This window comes from Oryza glaberrima, chromosome 8, assembly GCF_000147395.1.
Source record: "Oryza glaberrima chromosome 8, OglaRS2, whole genome shotgun sequence".
In the NCBI taxonomy this organism is placed as follows: Eukaryota; Viridiplantae; Streptophyta; class Magnoliopsida; order Poales; family Poaceae; genus Oryza; species Oryza glaberrima.
Window position 1 is genome coordinate 22,843,380 of NC_068333.1, and position 6,452 is coordinate 22,849,831.

Below are 6,452 nucleotides of genomic sequence, written 5' to 3' on the forward strand. Positions count from 1 at the left end.
CATTCTGCACTGTTCGCAAATTGTGGACCTTGTGGTTGGGTACCGATAACTGTTCCCCAGCGGTTTCAGTACTCTAAAAATGATTAATCTCCACACTCTCAACCTAAGGGCACCCACAATGGTTATCTATAAACTCTCTACAAGATATCCATGTTAGCATATTTTTCTACTTGGAAGACATTAAATGAAGAGAGAGAGCAAAGCTATCTACTAACTTAGAAATAGTCTATAGAGAAAAACGAGACAATGCATGAGAGAGCTATAGATACCCATGTAACCATACTATTGAGGTGGTTTACTATTAATCTAGTCTATTACTGAGATGTACATGTTTTATAGAGAGCACCTTACTTTACCATTGCGGGTGCTCTTGAGCAAGTTCGATAGTATAGCCAACTACTAGCTACAATTTATCTATAGCCAATCTAATAGTTTATTCATATAATAGTTACATACTACACTATTAATACCTAGTTCCACCTGTCATAGTCACACTGCGTCTTGAAGTCCGTGATACAGCTGGCTACAAATATGTAGCCCGTTGCTCTTCTCTATCCTGATTTATCTCCTTAAAATATGTTTGCAGCTGGCTTATAGCTTATTATTGTACCTGCTCTAACAACAACTAATCAAGGTTACTTGCCCATCACTACGCGTTCAATAAAATTAAAAACTCAGAAGACCCTTTTGTACTTGACAATAAGTTTTATAAAGCGCCTCATAAGTCATAAAGGATCTTAAAACTGCAGGATGTCCTGGTTTAGAACGAATCACACTTTCCGAGTAATGAAAACTGAAGAACCAATCTGAAAAGAACATAACCCTACAGGTCGTTTCAAAGCAGATTTCTCCTCAATTCCCATAGAAAAATTATTGTTCCTGATCTACTTGCTTAGCTTGTTCAATTAAGATCCACCAAGCGGTATGCATGTTAATAGTATAGAGGAACGCTTCGGTACTCATTACTGGTAGTATTATACTGCCAGTAGAAATAATATAAATCGTTCGTTTGAAAGGACATATTAGTCATTTACTGATGAGTGAATAGTGGTTTTCGATCTGCTTCATGAAACAATAAAACAATAGAAGGCACCGGATCCGATCGACTTCATTCCATCGAAATGAACGGTGGATCGTTCGGTTGCGATTCAGCGTTGGTACCGACGGTGGAGGCGCGTTGGCCACGATTCCGGTGGGGGCATCACTTAGATAGAGATGCAAATTTACAATTCTACCCTCCACTGCCTTTTTTTTCCTTAGATGATCGAACCCTCCAAATTTCTACTGAAAAAAGTTTATAAATCTAGCGGTTCATATTGTTTTATACTGCCAGCAAGGAGCACCGAGCGAAGCTCAATACTCTATTACTTGTCACATATGTCGTGAAGAAAAAAAATAATAGAACAGAGGAAGCAGAGTATGCCTAGTATCATGTGAAGATAGATAAAACCAGTGCCATGGATGCAGTGTTCGCAAAATCGATTGGGCACCGAATATGGGCTGTTTGGTTTGCTGCCGTTGGTAGCCAGCCAAGTTGTGGCGCTGCCACAGTTTTGTGGCGAAGGAAAAGCTCGCCGCACTTATGGCATAAACTATCACAGAAATGAACTGTAAAGTTGTGTGGCTGCCTTAAGTTACGTGGAAACCAAACAATAGCCTGTTTTGCGTGGCTGCCGCATCCAAGGCGTGGCAAAGTCTGGCGGGGAACCAAACAGCCTTGTTCCCCAGCGGTTTCGCCAAAAAGTGAATAATTTTCAGAATGATTTTGTCAACCACGTCATCCTGTAATTTGAGCCGTTAAATGAGAAGGCAACACGCTAAACCTAAAAACAATCAATCAACGTTACTTGCCTATCCCTACGTGTTTAAGAAAATTGAAAAGTCAAAAGACTTTTTTGTACTTGACCAGGAGTAATGTAAGGTACCTCAAAAAGGACCTTAAAACTGTAGGTTGGCCGCGTTTAGAACGAATCAGAATTTCAAATCAATCAAAGCTGAAGGACCAATCTGAATGGAACATAAGTTACAGGTAGCCGATTTCTCCTCGATGCCCATAGAAAACTTGTTGTTCCTGATATACTACTTGCTTAGCTTGTTCAATTAAGGATCAGTCTCTTGTCCACTTTTCTCGCCGCATTCTAGCAGAATTTCTCTTTGCTGTAAATACTTTTACTCCTTTACTCAATGAAACAGGGTATACTGTTTACGTAAAAAAAATAATTTCTCTTTGCAGTGCCATTCTATCCCAAACAAGAATCTAGCAAACAAATGATGGTCAGCATTAATTTGACAAGTTGCATATATAAACACTTATTCCATTGATGTTGATGACCAACAAACAAACAACTTGAGATCTCGTTACACAGGGATCTCATTTTATTCATACAATACATAAAGAACCGACACAACCATTTTTATTCTGAAACATGCATGCACTCACAGGTAGCTGACTTCTCCTCAATTAAAGCTGACGGACCAATCTGAATGGAACATAACTTACAGGTAGCTGACTTCTCCTCAATTCCCAACGAAAACTTATTGTTCCTGATCTACTTGCTTAGCTTGTTCAATTAAGGATCAGTCTCTTGTCTTGCAGAATCTCTCTTTCCTGTAAATACTTTTATCTCCTCCTTTATTCAATTAAACAGGGTATACTGTTTACTTAAAAAACAAATTCTCTTTGCAGTGCCATTCTGTCCCAAACAAAAAGTATCAAACAATTGATGGTCAACATTAATTTGACAAGTTGCATATATAAACACTTAATTATTCCATTGATGACCAACAAACAACTTCAGATCTCGTTACACAGTGATCCCATTTTATTCATACAATACGTAAAGAACCGACACAACCATTTTTATTCTGAAACATGCATGCACTCACACCGTCACACGCACAAATCAACACATATAGTAATTAATTATTTAGTACCGAAATTAAGCAGGTAATTAACTGATCATTAAGCCCAGTACTTGACGGTTTTGCCGTAACCAGTCTGCTTGTCAAAGAACCTGTCCCAAAGCATAATCCCACCATAATTCTTCGCCTTCTGCACATTGGGAAGCAGATAGTAGTAGAGCTGCTTGACAAACACATTGTCATTCTTCCCCGGCAAGTTCACCGCCGCGAGACCAAGATAAACCTCGCTGTTCGGGTACCTCGCCGTCCATTTGCTCCACTGCGCCATCACGCCGGCGAGGCCGCCATGGTTGTAGGAGCACTTGGCGTCGTCGTAGAACCTGACATGGATTCGCTCGAAAAGCTTCGTGTCCAATGCCTTCGTCATCCTCATGTCCGGGAACATACACCTGACCGTCGCCGTCAGCCTCACCGGCGTCCGAGCACGGTACAATTTGTTGTATGCGTAGAGCTTGACGGCGAGCTCGTCTTAGTGGTCGGGCGATCCGTTGTCGATGAAGAAATCGATGCCGTCGACGGCGGCGTCGCCGAATGGGCGGAACACGCCGGGGCGGCGGCCGTCCATGTGCGCGTTCCAGATGTTGTCGGCGACGTCGGCGGCGGATTGGGAGGATGGGAGGGAGTAATCGTTGCCGGCGCCGCCGATGGAGAGGAAGACGGAGATGTGTTTGGATTGGCAGTGCTTGATGTCGGCGCCGATTGGGCGGAGGTCGTGGCCGGAGAGGTCGCCCCAGCAGCGGCCATGGCCGAACACGCTGTAGAAGGAGATGATGACGATGTTGTAGAGTCCCGTGTCGCAGGTCTCGCGAAGGGTGCCCTCGTTCTTGTTGCGTCCCCAGAAGACGGTGAGTTGGCCGGTCTTCTTCGCCGTCGCAACGCCGGCGAGGAAGGTGACGGCGAGGAGAAGGGACAGAATTGGGAGGAGCCGGCGTCGGATCAGCGCCATTATTAGCTCACTAATCACTATGAATAATGTATGTTCAGTTACTGGCTAGCTAGCTAGCTAAGCACGTACTTGAGAGCTTGGTTGATTGGGATTTACGTTTGGTGTGAAGATTGGAGGCAGGGGTGACGTCTTTATATATACTCCAGATCGATGGATCGATCGATGGCATGAATTAACAGAAAATTAAGATGTAGCTAGCTAGGCTAGTCTGTTCTTGTGTGCCGTGGATATGTTACATCCATGAGCGATGAATGGGAATTGTGTGAAACAGGGTGCAGATGGGTAGCAAGGTTAGGTAGGTGCAAGCTGTTCTTGGAAAACAGTGGAATGCTTGAGCTAGAGCGTGCACGTATGGAATGATGGAACAATTGAGCTTTCTGTTGAAACAGAGGGTACCAGCTAGCAAAACTTTAGTTGATAGTACTATCCATGGTATCATCGCCCACAATGCATGGATATTGATCTCATTTGTTAATTAATTAAGCTCGTCGATCGTCGTTGATGCCATGGCTACCAGTACCAGGTTAGATAGCTAACCTCGAAGAGATGAAAGACAGCTAGATCACGTCTTCAGTCGCAAAGGGTAGGATTCTAGATTTCTAGGCCATTCGACCAAAAAAATGCAGGCATGTAGCTATGAGGAAGCTTCCATAAAGTACTGAAACAAAATGTGCATTGAGCAACCACTGCCTGCGGCCTGCGGGTCAATCGGATTCTATAGACTGCACGAGAAGACAAATTGATGGTACATGCCATTCAGTAATAACTCGGCCCTAAAGACTCGACATTTTTGGGCTTTACTTGTAGTATCGTTCTATGGCCTTTCCTTCGGTTCAAAGTGGGCTTTGTGATGACTTCTCTTGTTGCTTCATCGGCTGACTCTTTTTGTGCTTTGTGGACAACTAGGAGGGAAGCCCGCGCACACGCGCGGACATTTTATTGATGGTGCTTTAAGTTATTATCATATATGTGTGAACGCTTATATGTATAAGGCTTTTTTAAAAATGTTCTTTGGTTCTGTTTTAGACGTTTTATTTTTTTAAGCTGGTAAGTATGATCCAAAGCATATAATTCTAAACTAAAATTCTTGAAATTGTGTTGTCTTAAATCTCTAAGAAAGTAATATGTTCCAAAAATGAAGTTGGCCTTCATATGTTCTTTTTTAATGAGAGAATTGCTAATTTGACATTGTATTTGTTGCCACTTTGATAATGTTGACACTCGTGATGATGGGATATAGGACAAGCTGAGTTAATGATATTGGGCCACAATGTCAAATAATTGAAGCCTCAATTTCAGGGTGTGAAAGTATTGAATTTTTTTTCAGACTATATTCTTTTAAGCGCGAGATATGTGGAAAAATAGACATGTCCCGGTCATTACGTTTCCGCAGTTAAGTACATATTATATTTCAATGAAGATGCAGTGTCCAGTGGCGGTTTGCCAGAATATTTTGGTGTAGTACAACAAAACAAAAAATTTGGAGTGTCAATTTGTAAGGAGCACAATTTTAGAGTATCTGGACTGACGCAAAGCCTTCTTATTTGTGTCAGGGTTATGGATACCACATTCCTAATAGTAATTGACTAAATCTCGGCAGGACCCACCACGTACCATGTCCTATACGGAAACAACCTGCGAATATAGGAGGAGTTCTGGATAAGGAAAGACAACCAGAGTTCTATATGGAAACGACAAGGACTACTCGGATTGTATCCATATTGGTTTCCCTAGTTCTACTTGGACAAGGGGACATCTATGGGTATAAATACAAGACCCCCTAGGAGGAGAGGAGGGACAATCAACACACCCACCAGAGTCTACGGAACAATAGATCTAGATAGAAGATCAACATAGAAGATCAACAATAGATCTAGATAGAAGGCCAAAGAAGGGACAATCAACACACCCACCAGAGTCATCACATACAGTGATCCATCTGTTGGCACTGGTACACTGCATGGAGCTTGAAATATTCTTTGGCCTTCTCCAGACTTTATAAAAATATGCAAATCACCGACTGATATTACTTGAGTAGTCTAGGACATATCACTTCCTGAGCAAAAAACAACACAAAACGGACATCAGGCAACAACTTGCATAGGCCATCTTTTGTCTTCATCATCCTGCGATCCTGTGTACTCCTCCTCACCAGCCATGTCTTGAGTTGTAGACTTCATGTGCTACTTGTTTTAACAACCTGGCTCCCAGCTACAAACTTCTTCGGCTTGCTTCCTGCTTCTGCAAAATTGACCATGCATCCACCCAATTGCAGGCCATGTGAATTAAAACAGTGGGATCATTTGGAAGTTTTTTTTCTCAAAGCAAGCTTTATTTCTACATTTCCATATAGACCATATCACAGGAGCTATCCCAACCAGAATGAGATTTTTTGTGAATTTGTCAGCATTCTTAATCCAGGAACCAAACAGTTCCTGCATGTTCAAAACAGGATTCAAATTTAGAGCACAAGCAATTATATTCCAAATCAATCTAGCCATGGGACAAACAAAGAAAAGGTGTTGAATTGTTTCTTCCTTATCACAAAACTGACATTTATTATCACCTTTCCTCCAGCCCCTCT

At 42.0% G+C, this 6,452-nt stretch overlaps 1 pseudogene; it reads right to left on the reverse strand.

The window, feature by feature from the left end:
* Positions 1-2,825: 2,825 nt before the first annotated feature.
* Positions 2,826-3,949, reverse strand: LOC127782992 (xylanase inhibitor protein 1-like; annotated as a pseudogene).
* Positions 3,950-6,452: the final 2,503 nt, after the last annotated feature.